Here is a 19,905-nt window from a genome sequence, read left to right as displayed (position 1 = left end):
AAGTACTCACTAAGGACCCCTCATATCCTCTACAAAACTAGGGCAAGGTTGATCTTTGAAGGTGCAATTACACTATATAGGGCCTCCGAGTGAAAAGATAAGTCACAGACCACGGTGATTAGTAAACCCACTATATAAAATACGTTCCACGAGCAAATAATATTCATAGAAAATATTTCTTGTCTGGATAATTATTTTTTCTCCTAAATTTATACATACATAATAATTAATAAAAGAAGAATCTATTTATGCCTTATCCTGTGGTGGGGTGACGCAATTATTTATTAAGCACGGGCAAAAGCATCAGATTCGAGATTCGTTTTTGCTAGCCGGCTGTCGGGAGTTAAGATTGATAACAGTTAACTGGAGATTAATTACGTTGAGCTTAATTAGTCACATGTAATTTCGGAGGAGTGTCTCATCCATGGTGCTACGGCTAGGGTGAAAGTTTCTTCTGGATGCAATGAAGCTCATCGGCTGGTAGGCAGCAAAGCTCATCTGTTGGTGGGGATAGGGTTTCTCTGCAGGCAGCAGAGCTCATCTGGTGCTAGGGTTAGGATTTCGTCTGCACAGGTAGCGGAGCTTCTGTGGTGCTCTGTTTGGAGACATTGAAGCGCATCTTGGCTGCAGATCGTGTACTTCAACAACAGATCCGAACCAGAGCTTGGTGATTAAAGAGCCTCACAGAAACCGCGTAGGGGGATCAAGACAGCTTGGCGAAGACGGTGGAATAGTGCTGTGCTCTCGAAACTTTGACCTGAATTCGGCTGCAAGTTACGCCTTCTAAATCAAGCTGAAGGAGAAGTCGAGGCACCTGCAAACTGTGAGTGTTGAGGGCGAAAAAAAGTAACGGGAACGCATAAGCTGGTTTTGCAGAGAGGATCAGACCTAGCACCTTCTTCTGATCATGTACTCTCAGATTTTTGAGCAACAAACAGTAAGGGAGGAGTAGAAGTTAGGGTTCTGTCCCTCTTACGGGACAATTACCAGTAATGGCTAGAGTTTTACATAGAACATCAGATCTGTAATTCTAACCCCCGTAATGGCCTTTACAGGGTCCAGATTCTGTCAAGGTCAGGTCTAGTTCTGCTTTCAAGGTTCAAGATTTTGCATGCACCGTCGTGCATGTAGGTGTCACACAGCGAAGTATTCTTTCACCTGCTAGCTTCAACGTACATCAACAAACTGCACGTCCAGATGTGAGAGGATGTGGGAAGCATTCCTAGCTCTTGGTGCAGTTTTGGCTGTCTTTGTCAGCTGACCAAGGTATTTTCAGCTACCTCAATGCTTCCTATGATGTTGGATTGGGTGGCTTGAGGATGCAAATCACGTGAAATGTGCCTGTATCAAAGCGAAATTTTGAAGTGCGCACAGTTTCATTGATGCTGGAGAAGCATGTTTGTGTCTACCTTCCATGTATGTACCACGTGGGGTAGTATTTGAGTTCGTTTTGTAGTTTGAGGTATATCTATGTCTACTCTGTATGTATGTACTGGGGGGTGGTATTTGAGTTTGTTTTGTCAAGTTTGAAGTATGTCTACAACTACTCTGCATGTATGTACCAGGGGCGGTGTTATTTGAGTTTGTTTTGTTGATATATTAAATCAGTATAGGTTCAATCAATGAAAGGGTGTCAGCGTCTTTAAAGCATTTCAAGGTCTGATGGGTTCAAACATGCAATATTTTTGTGAGGCTGAATTCCAGCAGCTTTTTAGTTGTGGATTGCAGGCAAATAATCATGGCTAATAAAGTGCACATAGTTTTATTGACGCTGGAGAAGTATGTCTGCATGCATGTACCATGAGGGGTGGTAGTGGTATTTGAGTTTGTTTTGTCAAGTTTGAAGTATGTCATGTCTACTCTGCATGTTTGTACCATGGGGGGTGATATTTGAGTTAGTTTTGTTGAAAAAATGGCTGTAAATCAGCATAGGTTTAAGTAATGAGAGGGTGTCATTAAAGCATTTCAAGGTCTGACTCATTCTAACATGCAATAATTTTGTTAGGCTGAATTCCAGTAGCTTTTAAGTTGGATTGCATGCAAACAATCATGGCACATAGTTGTCCCAACTGAGTTAGTGTAGTGGTCAAAGCTTGTGACTTGTAACCTCTAGGTTATGAGTTCAAGTCCCACTAGGCTCTCTCATGTTATAAAGGGATACTTATGCTCGCTTGATGTGTTTGGTTGCTCGGGCTCTTGCCCCTTGAACACTCGAGTGACTCCTCCTCTTCGAGTGGTGGATCACCCGAGATAGGAGGATCCATACGAGACCCCTGCGCTGTTCCAGCGCTCGACTCATCGCGGTGGTCATGGGGATGCCTAATTCGTGGCTCTTGCCCGATGGTACGTGGCCCTTGCCCAACTATGATAATTGGCTAATTGTTGGAAAGGGAAATCGGCTCCACCCACTTGAGTGGGCCCCGGGTGTGTACGAAAAAAAATCATGGCACATAGTTTTATTGACGATGTCTGTGTCTACCCTGCATGTATGTACCATGGAAGTGGTATTTGAGTTTGTTTTGTCAAGTTTGAACTATGTCTATGTCTAGACTCTACACTGCTCTCTATGTCTAGACTATACACTGCATGCATGTACCATGGGGGGGTGGTATTTAGGTGTGTTTTGCCAAGTTCTGTTGACAAAATGATCGTAATTTCAGTTTATTGTACTCAACGCTATTTTGAGAGCACTTATGCAGCATGTTGTCAGGTTGTCTACATATTTTGCACGTGTTTGACGTCCAAAGTTTGAACTTTGCCTTTCTTGTGACTTGTCACTGTTTGAAAGCAGGCAATGCATGATTAGTATAATAGAATGTGTGTTTTTTACACTTACCCAAAGTTTTCAAGTTTATTTATGCATATAACTAAACATATGCGGCATTTTTAAGCCACTTTTTAAGGGATATCTGCATGAAACGTTTTTGGAACGTCTAGGGATTTTATGAACGTTTGGCTACTATGCTTGGAATATCCTTCTACACATCACGATCATAGGCCTTGACAAATCGATATACAAGATTAGGATGTTCTTTGGCTGCGTTAAAAGCCTTTAATCAGTTTGTGCAAGTGGTTGCAAGCTGATGGTTTTACTGATGTGTTTCTTTCTGGTTGCAGGGTTATACGAATACTCACTTGGCGACTGAGGCAGTCATTGCTGGCACAATTTGTATGTTTTGAATAGCAAATCCTAGGCTCCTGTGAAACGTCTCCTGTTACTAACTTGTACAGAGTCAAGTGGATTATCCCTACGCCTGGCCACTTTTTCCTCGTTTGTTGCAGTGGTGCAGCCTGAGACCAGGTTTGTGAATAATGCCTCCAAGTGTAGATAGCCCAGTCCAGACTCAGCTAGCTCTCCCAGTCCCAGATGTGGTCTTGGGAAGTGGGAGGAATGGGTCAGGACGATTGTGTACTAGACCTGTTGGGCGCCGTCGTATATTTGTACAAACAGACACTGGAAGTGTTCTTGGAATTGAGCTTGATCGGGCAGATAATGTTCAAACAGTCATAAAGAAGATGCAGACCGTGCTTAATGTGCCTTCAGAGCAGACTGCTCTTGTGTTTGGTGATACCGTCTTTAAGAGTGACCTAAGCGAGTTGAGGAATCATTCTCCTTTATTATTAACTAGAGAGCTGCAGAGAAGTCTGTCAACTCCCTGTATTTTCCCCTTATCAGATGTACAAGTGCCAGCAGATGGTGATCAGCCATTTGAAGTTGTTGGGGGCTTGAGATGCTGCTCGAAGATGAAACAGATCGTTAAAGAAATTGTTCAGGCAATCGAGTGTGGAGTAGAACCAATTGCAGTGAGTGGGGGTCTTGGGGGTGCTTATTATTTTAGAAACACTAGAGGGGAGTGTGTGGCCATTGTGAAGCCTACTGATGAAGAACCTTTTGCCCCCAATAATCCAAAAGGTTTTGTAGGAAAGAGTTTGGGGAAACCTGGCCTCAAAAAGGCCGTGCGTGTTGGAGAGACTGGGGTTAGGGAGGTTGCAGCTTATCTTCTTGATTATGAGCATTTTGCAAAGGTACCTCCTACAGTACTGGTCAAGGCTTTTCACCATGCATTTCACATTAATGGTGCTACCTCTGTCCACAAGGGACCTGACAAAGCTTGTTCGTCTGTAGCAAAGATAGCATCATGTCAACAATTTGTGCACCATGATTTTGATGCAAGCGACCATGGCACCTCACACTTTTCTGTGTCGGCAGTACACAGGATTGGCATTCTTGACATTAGAATCTTTAACACTGATCGACATGCAGGGAACATACTGGTTAGAAATGTGAAGCCTCTTGACAGCCAAGGGGTTTGGGACCGCTCCAATATTCATGATATTCATGTGAACAAAGCGCTGGAGCTCATTCCAATAGATCATGGACTTTGTCTGCCTGAAGCACTGGAGGATCCCTACCATTAGGAACTCAATGGAGTCTTCTTGGGCCCTTTAATTTGGACGTTTAGTGAAATGCTTAAAATGCTAATCCATCTTTGACCAAGCCTAGAAGCCTAGTCCTAAAAGCATATTTTTGATTTTTCACAAAAACAAAAAAAAATAAAAAAAAGGAGATATTCCTAGATCTGGCCACCTAGGTGACTTTAAAGCTTTGTAATGGGCTGTCAGTCAGTAATCATAGCCTGCAGCAACCTTTTCGAACTCCAAACATTCCAAAAATTCGTCACTTTCTTCCCCCCTTTTTTGTGTGTACACCAGATCTCTTTCTCTCTCTAAATCTTCTCTCTAACACGCCCTGCACTCCTTCTCCATGGAAAAAAGCGTCTTTCTCTACTCCAAAAGCCATAGCTAACAGATCTGTACTCCTAAATGAGCCTTCTCTCTCCAAACCCACAGTAGTAGCCATGGCTTGCAGGGAAGAAGCTTACCATGAGCATTCTCTCTACAGAACTTGGTCCTCTCTCCATAGCTAGCAGGTCTGTACTCCTAAATGAGCCTTCTCTCTCCAAACCCACAGTAGTAGCCATGGCTTGCAAGGAAGAAGCTTACCAGGAGCATTCTTTCTACAATACTTTGTTCTCCCTCCAAACCCACAGTTGTAGCACAGAAGAACCTTTTCATGAAGTATTCTCTCTCTATATTGCTTAGCAGCCATAGCTTGCACTAAAGAAGCTTCCCATGATGCATTATCTCCTTTGCATTTTCGTTTCACCATTGCTAACCCTCTCTATGTTTCTTTGGCTCCCTTTCTGGCTTCTTTCTCTATCCACAATGCAGCTCTAGAGAAGCAACCCTCATCTCCATTCTTCCCATTATTTTTTGATACCATATCCTGCTCCTTCCACTCCTATTCAACCCAAGCTTACAAGCCTACTTTCTTGTAGATGGCACTACAAGACATCACCAATAAGCCTTCTAAGATCCGCCTTCAGGTTGATTTGGAGACAGAATACGCAACCCTACGCAGTAGGCATGTTGCACCCAATATTTCATACGATCAGCTTCGAATGCAAGGAGCAAAGGCCATTGATCTTTGGATTGATGGAAATCTTTATCCACCAGATCCAATATCTGGTGCCCCTCCACCATTCAAAAGCATTACAAGTTTTCTTATGTTTGTTGGTGATGGTTTCAATGGGCTTCTTGGCTATTGTAGGAGATTACACATGCTGTGGCTAGATGAGGCAGCTGAAAAGAGGCAAACACAATTTGTCTTCGACCAGCTTCAAGCGGCATCGACTAAGCAGATCAATGGTTTGATGCAGAGGAATAAAGAGCTCTCAGAGGAGCTGGAGGTGCAGAAGAATAATCTAGCGGATCGTGTGCGCACAATAAATCAATTTACCGATAATTATGTTCGTCTTCAACACTCCACTCGTAATCTTCGGCGTCGTGTTCACCATTTCACTCATCTTCCCATGGGATATCACGCAAGGCAAAGAAAACGTAAAGCTGTTGGGTTGCTTTCAAAGACAGCAGGCGCATGCAAGAGGCGTAAACAAACAACCAGGTAAAAATTTTTGTAGGAATTATAGCAGCTTTGAGAAGCAATTAATGAATAAAGCATCTCTCATGGTTGACCATTGTGATTGTAGGGCTTGTGCAACAGCTATACTAGGATGTAACAACGCTGAGGACAATGTTAATGCCTCCCTTCTTCAGCATGTCCTTCAGGAGAAGGATATTATGGAAATGATAACAGGTTCTGGTAATGATAAGCTGCGGGAGACCCTTCGTCAATATTTCTTGAAGGAAATCAAAGAAATTGTCACCCCCAAAGAGATGCTTGATATATGTGACTCAGCAGGTATTAGCCAGAAAGGTTACAGAGCAATGTACAGGTCAATCACTTTAGGGTTGCGAGCAAAGGGAGTTACGCAATCCTTGCTTCCAACACTTTATAGCTTACAGATGGCAAAGAAGTGTGCTAATGGTGATATTGCATCCATGTTCGAGGGTGGGTACAAGTGGGTGGAGGATATTATGCCAATGCCAACAATCAAACCCTTTCAATACAATGCATATAACAATGTCTACATCGACATGGAAGTGCTACAAAAAGCAATGATTCAGTACTATGGCCTCACACTTGAAGAGACAGGTGGAAATGCCGTGTTTGTCTTGAAGCTGGATGAATGTCAAGTGGTTAAAGGTCAAAGACTGGAGCGTGTTAGTTTAACCTTGATGAGCCGAGCACTTAGAGGAAGGCCTTTAGAGACCCAAGAGTTGGATGCAACTGAAGACAGCAACAATAGGGGTCAAGGGCATAAGCAAGACTACTACGGCATTCAATCAGAGAAGAACATCTGGTGGCAAGCAGCATGGGTCCTCCCAAAAGAGAACCATGATACCTTGAGGTGGTATTTTGAACGGTCTGGCATTCAACATGTCGTCTCTTGTCAGGTCAATGGTCAGAAGCTTGATGTTCCCGGAATAGGCTGCTTTAACATTGAATGGCACTTGGGTGGCGATCTAAAAACCTTAAAGTGTATGTTGGGTTGTAAAACAGGTGCGAATACTATATTCTCATGTGTTTACTGTTGTCATTCCAAGACAGCAGTAGACTCAAGAGTAAAAGGGAAACAACCTAGCAAAGGCAAAAGTCAAAAACAGGTGGGTGCAAAAAAAGCAATCGTTTTTGATGCTGAACAGAGGAAAGGATCAAAGGTATGGCATAATGGCATATTAAGTTGTGACCAGAGCAAGCCACCTAGTCGTGACCAGGAGGACAATGCTTGGAACCCAATCTTGGAAATTCCACTATGTCAGGTGCATGTGTGCACATTACATGCAAGACTGAGGATTTTGGATAAGCTTTTGATGCTCCACATAAACTATGTCTGGAACATGGAGCCCGAAGATCGACGAGAAGAGTCAATACGTGCACTAGAGAGTGTACTTTCCTCTATGGGATTACATGCTGGAGCAGTGGTCTTGACAAAGGACAGAAAATCAAACCCTACACAAGACAACCCTAATAAAATTTGCATGGGTGGATCAAAGGCAAGACACTTGCTATCAAACCACTTGGGTTCTCATAGCCACACTGACTTTGAAATTTGGAAGAAGATATGTGATGTCACAACATATCGAGGAAATGATGCCAGGCTTGGCCTAAAACGTGCACATGTATGGGAGGTGTGTAATAAAATGGTCGATCTTCTAGAGCGACCTCACCTGGATGACCATGGTATTGAGGCACTTAAACAAGCCACTTGTAGATTCACAGAAGAAATGGTCGAGGCCTGGGGAGAAACACACATTACTCACTACATGGTAATGTTGTATTTATTGTGTCCTTGTAGTATGTTCTTCATACTGTTTGTTGACTTTTTGTAATTTTCTATGCAGCATATATTGTATGCACATGGGCCATACTTTCTCGATAGATATGGCTCTTTAGCACTTTGGAGCAATCAAGGCATGGAGAAATCACATTACCAAGCAAAGGCCGTGTATTTTAAGGGCACTCGCCATGGTGGTGGCAAAGTCAAGAGTAATGCACTCCATGAAATGTTCAACTGGTTCTATCGCGTTCTGGTTGGTAAAAAAAGGCAGAAAAGTCGCGGTAATTTGTCTCTTAGGCGTCAAATAATGAAAACTGTTAATGCAAGAAGAACTGAAGGATACAACAGATCAAATGCTAGGGAGAGACTACGGCAGTGGGTAGCAAGCAAGCGTCGGTGTGGTTCCTCATGGGCTTAAACTCTCTGATTATAATCTTTTTGTGTTTTTAAATTTTCTAAAAGTTTTAAAAAAGTTTTAAATTTTCTAAAAGTTTTAAATTTATAGACATATTTAAGTCATTTTTCATTTATAGAAACCACATTTCAATTTCTTCTTTGTGCTCTACTCTCTCTTGCCCTCCCACTATCTCTTGCACTCGTAAATACCTAGGCCATGCCAGAAGAACAGGAGCAAGACTTGCGATTTTTCGATCAACTCGGCCCACTACCTGCTACAGCAAAAAGGACAAGTCTACCCATCGTAACAGAGCAAGAGGCAAAGGAGATGAGAGAAGAAGAGCGCAGGAAGGAGGCTGAAGAGGCACAACGCAGGAAGGAAGCTGAAGAAGCAGGGCCTAGTAGAGAAGCAGAAGAAGAACGGCGTCGAAAAGAAGCCGAGGAAGGTCAAGGGCAGCCACCGGAGATTGTTATTGAGGCCGACACCCTAGAACAGCTAGAGGTTATCTTACAGAACAGGGAGGTCGAGCTCTTGTCCTACGGCATCACGAAAGATACCATTGACAAAGAGTTTGCTCTTGTGAGGGCAGCTTGGGAGACAGAAATGCAAAAGAGACAGCAGCCCAAAGAGGACGCAAGGAGGGCAAGCCAAGCACAGCCACAGGCAGCCACAACATCCAGGCGGCCAGTCAAGAAGTGTGGTAAAAGAATGGAGGGCAAGTTTCGGGACCAACAAGAAGAGGAAGAGCGTGCACAAAAGAAGAAGAAGTTCAGGTCTGAACGACCACCGTGGGAGAATCAAAGACCACCACCGCCTCCACCAGTTACAAAGAAGAAGAGAAAATGGAGGCCAGGGACAGTCGCGCTACGAGAGATTAGGAAATATCAGAAAAGCACAGATCTTCTCATCCCCAAGGCACCATTCTCTCGACTGGTGAGAGAAACAATGGAAAAATATTCTGACAGGGTTGACCGCATACAGAGCACAGCTCTTGAAGCTCTTCAAGAAGCTGCTGAAGATATTGTAGTTTCTGTTTTTGAAGACTCAGTGCTGGCTATGGTACATGCCAAGAGAGTTACTTTGAAGCCTGTAGATATGTCCCTAGCCCTGCGTCTACGTTTAGAGCGTAGCCTTCTACCTCAATAGGCTAACCCATTTTGTAATTCTCCCTACAAAATTTTGTAATGTTCCCAGATTCCTTTGTATCTTTTTCAGACATTAATGAAAACTTTCTGAGTTTTGTTACATTCTTTGTTGAGTCCATTTTTTTTGTATGCTCAGTGCCAATGAACATTTCATTTAAAAATTATAAAAGCACTATACACACAGGACAAAACACACACAAACACACACACACACAAATATATATATATACACACACAAACATATATACACACATATATATACATATACAAATATATATACATATGCACATATATATATATATATATATATGTACACACACACACACATATATATGAATATTTATATATACAAAAAATGTAGATCCTATAAAGTCAACTAGAGAAACTTATGAGCCTCAAGGCAAAAAAAACAAAAAAAAAATAAAAAAAATGCCATGTGCGCTACGGCGCGTTGATCTCTAGTTTGACCAGGTCAAAATGGAGATTTACGCGCCGTAGCGCACATTGCATTTTTTTTATTTTTTTTGATATATATGGTCTAGTGACCATTATAAATGCACCTAGAGACCCTTATAGAGTGCCTTTTGAGCCTCAGGGTCAAAAAAATAAAAAAAATTAAAAAAATTTACCATGTGCGCTACGGCGCGTTAATCGGCACTTTGACCAGGTCAAAATGCCGATTTACGCGCCGTAGCGCACATGGTATTTTTTTTATTTTTTTTTGATATCAAACGGTCTGGTGATTCTCATAAGACACTTTAGGTGCCCTAACAGCCCTAAAATCTTATATATTTATATAAAATATTATATATATGTATATATATCTGATAATAGCCTTAAAATCTTATACACACACACATATACACACACACATATATACACACACATATACACACACACATATATACACACATATACATATATGTGAGTGTGTTTACATCTATAAATACAATATTTTTTCATACCGCTCTAACCCAATCTCGATTACTTTTTTTAATCACGATCACAATTTAAAAAAATCCTAAACAATTTTTCCTATGAACACATGAACAAAATCTTAAAATTGCGAGGCTTGAAATGGTATATCACAAGTACGCCAGGAAAAATCACAACTTACAATGCACAACAAAAAAATTTTATTAAACTTGGAAGAGAAGTTTGCATTACATCTTTTTAATAAGCTCTTGGAAGAGCTCAGGAGAGAGAGTTCTAGAGGCTGGTTTCTGGCCTAAGCTTTGGAATACATCACTCGGCTCATTGATTCCTTGAGCCTGAGAAAGGGCACAATGGCCTAGAACTGAGCCGGGATGGTTGCCCGTGAAGCAATACAAGGCAGCTTCCCTAGCTACCAAAATACATTTATTTATGTTCGAGGCTAGGGGGTTCTCTGACAAGACAGCACTAAGTGCTTTACATTTTAGGAGCTCGGCATAGGCGATCTCTGCATATTCTAAATGAAAAACCCGCACTATGTCGGCCCTCAGGGCAGGTATGTAGTGCCAAAGGGATGCATCTCGACCCTCTGACTTTGGCCGCGTTCCTCCTACGCGCATAGCAAACTTGTCCACTTCAAAAGCAGTCTGTCAACATGTCAATATAGAAGTTAGGAAGCGTGAAATGATACAAAAAATAATTTGCTTTACAACTAAGAAGTAAGGACATACCTCAGTTGCCTCGTCACTTGCAACTAGTTGCTCATTCGTCAGGTTTATGCTTCCTTGGTCTTGAGCATCGCCAGCAACCAAGGGCATGTGTGGTTCAAAGGCAGCTACGCTCTCATAGAATTGCACTTCATTCTTTATTTCGACGAGCGCTTTGGCCACTACAACTTCCAAGGTACTGCTACCAATATCATATGCAAGCGCTTTTGTGAGGTTGTCATCTTCAAAAGAAATTTTTACTTTTCCTTTGTCTTGACCCCCAGCATTCACGGCAATAATAGAAAGTGCCTCATCCTCACGTAACCCGAGTGTCTTGGCAATGTCATCCAAAAACAAAAACTCTTTCCCATCAATAATGATTGGATGCAGATTGATGATAACAAGGTCTGGGACCTCCTCGAGTACTTCATCGCCCTCTAGAACTAGGTCCGGAACCTCCTCGGGGACATTATCTTGTAGAGCCACCAATGCCATTGAGGCCTCCCATTGTTCTGTAACATTCTCTTCCTCAGCATGGGCCTCTTGGACCTGCTCCATTAGCTTTACTTTGCCCTTTTCTTTTTCCTTGCCACTTTCTTTCGCCACACCCTCTTGTAACAGAAGGACCAAAACCATGTCCCAGCTTAGGAAAGAAGTGCCGATGTTGCCCATCTGTAGTTCCAGGAGTAAGTCTTCCTCCTCATTTCTGTAGTCCTTTTCTGTGAGGGATTTTAAAAACCTGGATAGGCGAAATCTAAAATTCTTCTCTTCCCTGAATATGTACCTGATGAGGTCAACTGGAACCCATAAGCCCTCATCACCCTCAAACATGATGGAGTACGTGCTGACGTGTTCATCCATATACTGAATGACATCTGTAAAAGCATCCGCGTGTAGATGCATTGTTGCACGTACATCAATTGCCCCCTCAAACATAGGGACGATCTCATCAACCCTATGAAGTAACTCAAGCTTTCCTAGCTGTGCAATAAGTGCATCAAGTAGAGGTGCCATGCTATGAGTGATTGGAGGAAATAGAGAGTGTGCGATACAGAAAGGTGTGCGAAATTGAGAGCAAGTGTTAGGAGAGAACGATAATTGTCAATTGATGTAAATGAGTAAAGTATCGTTTATATATGGGCAACCTTGTTATAAAATTTTTAAAAACTTTTAAAATTTGTAAGTACCAAAAAATTTTAAAAAATGGTATGCGAAAGCAAGAACGTATCCTTCCATCGCAAGGTCATTTCCAATTTACTAGTGGCTCACGCCACAGATGCTTCTGTGACCAACCTTACACTATCACAAAAAAATAAAACTGCACAAGACAATTGAAAAACCTTAATAAGACAGTGAGGCAAAAAAATTGAAATTGTATTTACTTCAATTCAAGATTACATATCCAGTGGTTATCTGATAGCTACACAGCCAGGGAAAGTAATTTCTCTACAAAGAAAAGATCGTTCCTGCCTTTTGCGCACTACTCTACCATTGATTATCAAAGCAAAATCACCACTGAGTGAGAATCGAAGAACTAAGTAGTCACGTAAGTTGGCAAGGGACCAGTCATCATTCACAGTAACATCTTCTACATCCCCACCTTGCATGGATATATGTAGCACACCCTGTTCTGTAGAGGTTGTGTCGGAGTCTAACGCCTCCCATTCTCCATTTGTAAGCTTCCATCGCCTGTAAGGAAACGCAATGGACAACTGTTGCTTAGCAATATGATAGCGCATCACAACCTTCTCAACAATTACTCCGCATCTGATGGTGTCTCCATTGTGTTGAACAACTTTTTTATCCCATGCAGGTGATAAGAAACAAGTCAGAGCTCTCTCCCCCTTTGCAATCCATAAAGTTGGGGTACGATGTGTGTCACTTGTACGGAACAGGTACACAAAGAGGTGTAGAGGTATGAAGCAGGTTATGGTTGCTTTGTGAGATCCATATGTGCACTTCATAGCATTTTGCACCTTGCTTTCGATCTGCAAACAAGCCATGGCCACTGAAGCATTGTCTGGAATTGGCCATTCAATAGATGTGAGAGTTGGCATAGGTTTTGGAACTAATTTTCCAGTACCATTTGCTGTCGTGGGAACCACATATGTATCCTCATAGAAGAAGATGTTTCGTGCAAGAAGTTGTGCAGCTGGACACCCTCCAAAGATTAAACTACCAAGCTCCACATGGTATGCTTCAAAGGTTCCTGAAATTGCCTCCATAGGCTCCCATTCACTATAGTTTGAGGGAAAAATATCTACGCACAGGAACCCAAGAACAATCAACGCAGTGCTCAGTATACCATTATTAGCACACAATTGATTTAAAAACAAGAATATAAAGTGGTGAAATAACTTACAATTTGCAGGAAATCGTTGACGTTGGTCATGGTCTGCTAGTTTCAGCTCTGTTGCCTTGTAAACATGTTGGACCTTAGCTAGCTTTTTTCCATCACGATTTTGTTTGAGCTCCAATATCCGCCCTTTCCAATGGTGACTTTGTATATCAACGTATCGCTTTGACACCTTGTGGCTTCCTCTTGTACTAGGCTGCATCGTAATCCAGTTCCACTTCTCGTACTGTTTGATGTTCCAGTGCCCATCCTCATCTTGACCACTGCTACAAGAGAGAGATTGAATACTGATCGGAGGCCTTCGAGCTCTAGAAGAAGACATCAGATGTATATATTAGAGAGATTATAAACCTTGATGGCAAAGAAAAATAGTGAGAAAAAAACTTAGACTAGGCAGATGTAAAAAAGAGAAGGAGTTGTAGAGCAAGTTCCAAGGGCTTGGCTGTGCTATTACTGCACTTTGAAAGAGGATATTGGAGGGGATGAGAGGAGACAATGAGTAAGATTATGAGAGCCAAAGCATTTGCAACTCAAGCTTCCATAGCTTGGCTCCACTGTTACACTCTGTAAAAGGAGGTTGGACAAGGTAGAAGGATGTAAGTGAGGATCAAACTTCCCTAGCTTCTGAGAGGAGGTTGCAGATCAAGCTTCCATAGCTAAGCTCTGCTGTTACACTCTGTAAAAGGAGGTTGGACAAGGAAGATGGATGAAGAAAGGAAATGTAAGTGAGGATCAAACTTCTATAGCCTCTGAGAGGAGGTTGCAGATCAAGCTTCCATAGCTAAGCTCTGCTGTTACACTCTGTAAAAGGAGGTTGGACAAGGAAGAAGGATGAAGGAAGGAAATGTAAGTGAGGATCAAGCTTCCATAGCTTCTAAGAGGAGGTTGCAGATCAGAGGATCAAGCTTCCATAGCTTCTAAGAGGAGGTTGCAGATCAAGCTTCCATAGCTATAGATCTGGGTTTCTGAGTGAAGAGAGAGGTAGATCAAGATGTAGATAGCTAATAGAAGTAGTCTAGAGAGTGAACAACGCCTTGCTATGAGAAAGGGGGAAGAGAGAGCGTTTTGGAGGGAACGTGGGAGAGAGGGATAGTGGAAAGTGAAGGGAATGTGCATTGAATGCATGGGAACTCGTTTTTGGGCCTCTATCACTTTGGAGGCCTTAGTTAATGATGGCTGCAGGCTGCTGGCAGGCTGCAGCTATCTTTTTCTATATAAAATAGGGGAAAAATGCATATACGTTTTGAATTTTTGAGTTTTAGTTGATTTTGAAAATTTAAAAAGAGCCTATTTAGCCTATTATTCTAAGTTTGACCACTACCTTCTAGGCTCTTACAAACCATTGGTGTCAGTCCACATGTAATCTCCCTATTTGTCTATTTCTTAATCACCTCCATTAGGCAATGGCAAATTAAAGGGCCCAAAAAGACTCCATTGAGTTCCTAATGTTTGAGTGGCTTCACTGGCCTCAATCATCGCTGCCATTTTCAAAAGAGGAGCTTGATTACATTCAACGATTGGATGAGTACAAAGATGCAGACATGCTTCGTTGCGAATTGCCCATGCTGCGAGAAGCTTGTTTCAGGATGCTTATTCTTTCTACAACTGTTTTAAAAAGAGCAGCTGCGGCTGGTCTTTGTCTAGCAGAGATTGGAGAAATGATGAGCAGAGATGGAATTGAAGAAGCTAGTCATCTCGAGTTGCTTTGCATGCAGGCCAGACTTCAGGTAGAGAGAGAGCTTTCAGCTGAGAAGCTAAGTGATGATCATGATGCCTCTTTGGAGGAAGATCTACACGAGCAGTTCGAGTTTGAAATGGATCAGGAGGATGACAGAAAATTCAGTGCACCTACTGATGAAGATCAACTCTTTTCCAGAAGTGATTGTTTGGATTTGTCCCCATTTCAGTACTCATTTGTGCCTATGTCAACAGTATCTTCAACCAATTTAGCTTTCTCTAATTCCTCTCTCGCTTTTCCAAGTATCCCTACACTTGGCGGGAATCACTGGTCAACATCTTTGTCACACACTGCTGCTCCTAAAACTCTACAGCCAAGTCGTATGCCTCCTAAAGGTTTGTGTGAAGGTTCTTCACTGGAAGAGGAAGACTTTCCTGCTTGCAAAATCTCAGCAGCCAGACCAAGAGTAAGAACAGAATTTTGCCCCTTGGTGGAGGAAGAGGAAGTCAATTTTTTTGCAGAAACAAACTTAAAAGCTCACCTGGCGTCTTACAAGATTGATTTTGCATCACCAAGAGCAATGTCACACACAAGTATTAGCTTTTGCATGCGGAAGCAGAGATATATGGACTACCCTGAATGTAAGGCATCAGCTTCGGAAACAATACGGAAGGTCAATGTCAATGGGGGTTTACCCCCTTTGTCACTAGGGGACATGAATGAGGAGGAATGGATCTGTTTCATGGATCACTTTGAGGAACTTCTGCAGGAAGCACTAGCTACTAAGTGTAACCAAAATGTCAGCTACAGGCAGAGAATCGGGATTTCTTGCCGGTTTTGAAGAGCTGATATTGAGCGGCTTTCTTTAGTCTTCGAGATCTGGCAGAGATAATTCTGGATGAATTTCGAGTTTGTGCATTTTGAAACGGTCTGCCCTAGCAGTGGAGGCTTTTGTGAGCTCTGCTTGTACAGTCAACAAAGGTTGAGATACACCTAAGTCTGTATATTCTTTTTACTGGCCATCTCCATAAAGCAGCAGCAAGCTTGATAAATACTTCCTGTTGGAGGACATGTACACGCTCTTTAATTGCAAAAGTGTGGTTAGATGTAACGTTATCTATTCCTTTATGTTGAGTGTCTTTGTTTTATGCTAGGTGTCTTGAACTGCACCAAACTTCTTTGAAGTGATTGCAAGTGTGTGCAGTCACTTAAGTATTTTTTCGTCAGAGTTTTTTTTCCTCTGGTAAGTGCTTGGCAGGCAAGTGTCTTGGAGAGCTTTGTTGCAGTTGGTAATTTGTCCAAGAGCTTTAATGAGCCGTCAAAGAAGACTCTTACAATTATGACAGAACGCACAAGAATCGAAAGTCAAGTGCCTTGGAGAGCTTTGCTTGTACTGGATAATTTGTCCAAGCTTTGAGAAGTATGATTAAAGAAGACTTCTATAATATGACAGATCACAGCACTGGGTAACTTGTCCAAGCTTTGAGGAGTATGGTTAAAGAAGACTTGTATAATTATGACAGATCACACAAGAACCAAAAGTCATTCAAAAAAGACCCCTCACAATATGAAAACTATAATTCTAATCCCTCTAAGCAAAATTTCATAGAAAAGAATTCTCATCCCAAATGTCTATGGGAGCAGTCCATCTAGTCTCTGCAGGACTAAGGGTGATCCTGCAGATCAGACCAAATGATGGTTGACAATGATCATGTACGAAATGTCGGAGTACCTGCCATGCGTGTTAGGCATGAAGACATGTCGTGATGACCCTTTTAGTTTGACACCATTGCTAGACATGACCCCAGTTTCTTTCTTTGTGGGCAGGTTCACCATGGATCTCTGGAGCTTGCACCTTGTGAAAGGCCATGGCTGGCTTTCAGCAGACGTCTTTGGTTAGAACCTATCTATGGCTGTCTTCCATGATCCTTCCAGGATACTTAATGTCCTACTTTGCCCTAACTCGTCTTTTTTAAAACCCTAAAAATTTACAGATAAATCTGACCCAATCACTTGTAACAATCAGACCTTGAAAAGCCGAACAATGGAAAGTAAGTAAAGCATCCTTATCTTTGTGCTCAGTGAAATTGTCTCATAAACATAGTGCAGATTAGATTATACCATAAACCCAGGTTTAAGCTGCATGTGATAAACAAGGACCTGCCTAGCAAATGTTGCTTGAGGTGGTTATGTGTGCCAACTATGTACGTAATGGTTGCCCAAAACAAAGGGGTAGAATAAATTATATTGTCCCCATGCTGAAGAATACTGTGCGCCTTGCAGCCTGAAATTCCCACAAGCGTACCTGTCCCCCTTCTCCCACTTCCTGCTATCCTAGCTAGAAGCACCCAGAATACTTTCTTTTTTTGAACCAAAAATAAACCAGCTTTACAACTTGCTAGTCTTTTTCTTCATGTTTCTGCAAGTTAGTATGGGGCAATGATGAAAATGCAGCCTTCATGTATGTAGAGCGCCTGCTTGTGAGACAGTGGAATCAACGTATAGTTGTTGAAATGGGATTTTATGATGGCAGACGACACATTTCTGGACTTTAAAAAGTCCTACGAAGTGAGACAATGTGCTCCATATCTTTGTATTTAGGAATACATTATGCTACTAAACTGGCAGATCACCTTCATGACACTTGTGAGTCTTCATGACAACATGCTTGATTTCCAGGTTTTTTTTAATCTCGAAACCCAACCCTAAATCCAGTGACATTTCAGTGAATATACCTACAATATTTTCTTCCACCTCCGGCTTCACAAACTTGTCCTCCTTAAAAAAGGAGCAGCAAATATATAGGTGTAATAGTAAAAAATCAGCTATGCCCAGGAGGTGACACTCCCAACTTGCCAACCAATGCTTTCCAACATCAAGAACACCTTTGAGAAGTGGCAAGTTGGGAATTCCCACATTCCACATCACATATGTGGTTTGACAATCAACTACTAGTATAATCTTTCATTTTCAAAATATACCTAGCTTCCTTAGGTGCTCACTTCCATAAACTATTCTTTCAATCATCTCTACCTGAGCAATACACCACTCCCCGTTGCCATTGCTTCTTGCTTTCTTGTTGACTTGGCACCTAGCAACGACCTCTCTATGCCTCTCGATTTTCTAATTTCATGGTTCAACCGTACTAAGTATTTATACCTAAAAAGAGAGCGCTGAGCACATCCACAAGAACAACTTATTCAGGCTATGTTATGAGATTGACAAGAAACACTATAAGGTAAGGCTAGAAAAAATTATTTATATATGAAAGGTTTGCATGTAAATAAGGTTCAAGGGATTTCAAATTGGAAATGCCTAAAGCAATAGTTAATAGGCATTAAGGTTAAAGTAAAAGGGATGTAGATGGTGCATAAGGAAAGCCCAAAGGCCACAGAAGTAGGCGCCCCCTTCTAGGGGGAGTCGAGGAGGCATTGGATAGTGAAAGGGCCATGCCTAGCCAATGAAAGGTTAAGGGGCTAAAGTTCAAAGGTCATGCATCACTTAGGCCTATATAACCATATGTTTAGTCCATTTGGGATATGGTTGAGTGGAGAATCAAAGTTGAGCTAAGTTCTATCTCTTTCTTATTTCCATTGAGCTACTCATTGCTAACTCTAATCTCTACTCCTTAATCTCTTCTCTATTCATTTCCATAATCTTCATATTTCTCAAATCTTCTCTATACAAATATTTATTGCTTAATAGATTGGGCATACCTCTTGTCTAATTGATTGAGCATACCTCTTGTCTAATAAATTGGGCATACTTTGGAGATTCTACATGAAGCAAGTGGAGTACATGACAACCTTGAAGAATCATTGAAGCAAATATCAATAAGGAGGAATCAACGGAATTGTTCTTCACATCATTCGAGACAATTCATGATTACCCAACCAAGTAAGGTCGTTGTGTTGCATCTTTTTTGCTTCGTAAGAAACTTTCCATTTTGCTTATTGTTAGAGTAAATGGCTTCTCAAGGTGGGAAGGATGAAAATGGAGAGAAGGGGGAAAACCCAATGTCCTCTTTCCACATGGAAGAGGATATCACAAAAACAAATGAAATTGATATGCAAGATTTAGATCTTAATGAGTATGAGGATATAGAAATGAAGGAAATGAAAGAAAAAATCTTTAATATAGAGAATAAACTTGAGAAAATGATGGGTCTTCTTAGCTCCTTGATGGGAGGAGAAGAGAATAAACTTGAGAAAATGATGGGTCTTCTTAGCTGCTTAATTGGGAGTAAAAGAAATATCTAAAAATAACATTGATGTGAGGGAAGGGAAAAAACTCGAGGAAAAGGATTGAATGAAACCATAGTTGAAGAGGGTTCCAAAACTAGAGACCAGGGTATGGTATTCAAAGATTTGAAGACACCCACTTTTAGTGAAGAAGAGAAATAAAGATGTGGTCCATTTTTTTCTACAAAAATGGCAAGATTTACATCTTTTAAGAAATGTGCTTGATCAATAACCGCCCCATTGAAGCTAGCCTATCCTTACAAGGCAAAGCTTAAAAGTGGTAAGATGAGTTTAGCGGAAGCTAGGCAAGTACCTGATTCTTGGGATTCATTCAAGAAATTATTCTTAAAGGAATATCTTCTTGAAAATGAAGAAGATCGAAATTGGGAGGAGTGGGATAATTGTTCTATGGAAAAAAAGAATTTAAATCTCACTCAATATATAGCTTGCTATAGAGAAATTTTCTTAAAACTTAAGAGCATAGATAATTTTCAAAAAGTAAATTAGAGGTTTTAAAAGGAAGTACAAGAAGGAAGTTCGCTCCAAAGAGCCAAAAAACTTAGATGAGGCTTTAAGATTTGTAAAAATTTTTGACAATACCATGGGTAATGGCAATCACAAAGAAAAAGGTAAGAACTTTTCATATAAGCCTCATGGAGAAAATTTTGGCTCTAAAAAAAGAAAGGGTTTTTTCTTTAAAAAAGAT

General features: G+C 41.4%; 1 pseudogene across 1 annotated transcript; it reads left to right on the top strand.

Moving 5' to 3' along the window:
* The first annotated feature begins 317 nt into the window (after window positions 1-317).
* LOC147639160 (phosphatidylinositol 4-kinase gamma 6-like) lies at window positions 318-16,104 on the top strand (annotated as a pseudogene). Its single transcript, XR_015264273.1, has 4 exons — window positions 318-937; window positions 1,056-1,266; window positions 3,118-4,431; window positions 14,720-16,104. The product of XR_015264273.1 is annotated as a phosphatidylinositol 4-kinase gamma 6-like (transcript).
* The last annotated feature ends 3,801 nt before the right edge of the window (window positions 16,105-19,905 follow it).

Source organism: Cibotium barometz, chromosome 4, assembly GCF_041138505.1.
Source record: "Cibotium barometz isolate CiBa-2024 chromosome 4, ASM4113850v1, whole genome shotgun sequence".
Classification (NCBI taxonomy): Eukaryota; Viridiplantae; Streptophyta; class Polypodiopsida; order Cyatheales; family Cibotiaceae; genus Cibotium; species Cibotium barometz.
This window is presented reverse-complemented; position numbering and strand designations above follow the sequence as displayed.